Below are 1,792 nucleotides of genomic sequence, written 5' to 3' on the forward strand. Positions count from 1 at the left end.
TTTGGGAGCTCTTCCTGTGCGGGCTCTTCCGGTGCGGGCGCCGGTAGAGATCTGTCGCATTACATCTGTATACTGGAACAAATGCATAAGATCTGTATGGTTTCATTCACTAGTGGTATCGACTCTACTGTGGCTGATGCATGGGGATGAGGATGGAATACAGCTTTCAGTCCCTCAGGATTCCGGATGAGTACCAGGTTGACCTTGGAGTTTACTATCTGGTAGATGATGCTGATGTGTGGTGGAGGTCGGTGGGTGTTAGGAGAGTGCAAAGGGAGATGACATGGGGTGACTTCATGGAGGAGTTTAGCCGCAATTATATTCTTGGAGAGGCATTAGATCAGATGGAGGTGTGGTTCTTGCAGTTGAAGCAGGGTTTCGGTCGGGTCATGTGTTGGATACGGGGTCGGCGATGAAGTCTGAGGAGTCTGAGGTGAGGCGGTCCATGAGGGTGCTTCGTAAGGATTTAAGGGTATATTACAGAGGGAGGAACTACACATCACGAGGGTAGATTTAGTTGAGACCGCAAATAAGATCGAGGACATGAGGGCATAAATGGTGACAGTCAGTGTAGCGATTGACTCGAGGAAGGCTCAACATCATGGTAGTTCTTACAAGGGTGGCAAGTCTGCACAAGGAACTAAGAGGAAATGGGAGGGCACGCAGAAGCCGAGTGGTGCGGGATGCTACAGGTGCGGTAGCATGAACTACATGTGGTGAACTGTCCTCAGAGCAGTGCCCTGATGGCAGCTCCGACGGTAGTTCGAGTTTGTTACCACTGGAGGGAGCCAGGGCACATCAAGCCCAAGTGTCCCAAGTTGCACCAGATGGTAGTGGTTGTGGTACAGTATGGAGTGCAGCCAGAAGTGCAGCTGGGAGTGCAACCGGTGGGGCGGATCGAGCTGATACCCCGAGAGTACCCGACCGAAGAGACCAGTTGAACCAGTACCTAAGCGATCACATGTATAATTTCTGAGACTCAGACTTTGGTAAATTTTAGTAGTCTGGATTTTAGGATTGCTTATGATAAAATGCTAGGGTTCTTAACACATGAGATTTTTGTAGGGACCTTAATTGTGAGCGAGTTTAAGTCTCACGTCTTGTTTTATTCTGGAGCAACTTCTTGCTTTATTACCCCAGAGTGTGCCGAGAGAAGCAATATCAAAGGGAATCCCAGTGAGCGGTTTAGAGCCATTAAGGTTGCGGGAGGCAAGTTCCTAATAGTTCTTGGACGTGCGAGAGGGTTAGATATTTAGGGAGTGTCGTGATCTCAGCCATATAGGCAGGGAAGATGATCAAGAAGGGTCGTGAAGCCTATTTGGTTACTATTTCAATGTCAGAGTTGGTGGGGCAGTCTATGGTTGGAGGTATTCTGGTTGTTCAGGAGTTCGAGGATGTGTTTCAGTTGTTATAGAAGTTACCACCATCTATGTCTGAACCCTTCACGACTGAGTTGGAACCGAGATTGACGTCGTTATCTTAGGTACCTTACAGGATGGATCCAGTAGAGATTCATTCATCCTAGCGTGTCACCGAGGGGAGCGTCGGTGTTGTTCATTAAGAATAAGGACGAGAGTTCCGCTTGTGCATTGATTATTAGAGTTTAAACTGGGTCACTGTGAGAAATAAGTACCCTTTTCCCAGGATTGGTAAGTTGGTGGATCAGTTGAGAGGTTCTATTTGGTTCTCCATAATTAATCCGATGTCGGCTTATCATCAAATTCTGATAGATGAAGTAGATGTAAGGAAGACGGCTTTCAGGACAAGGTATGGGTATTATGAGTTCATGCTG

Source organism: Camelina sativa, chromosome 7 (genome assembly GCF_000633955.1).
Source record: "Camelina sativa cultivar DH55 chromosome 7, Cs, whole genome shotgun sequence".
Classification (NCBI taxonomy): domain Eukaryota; kingdom Viridiplantae; phylum Streptophyta; class Magnoliopsida; order Brassicales; family Brassicaceae; genus Camelina; species Camelina sativa.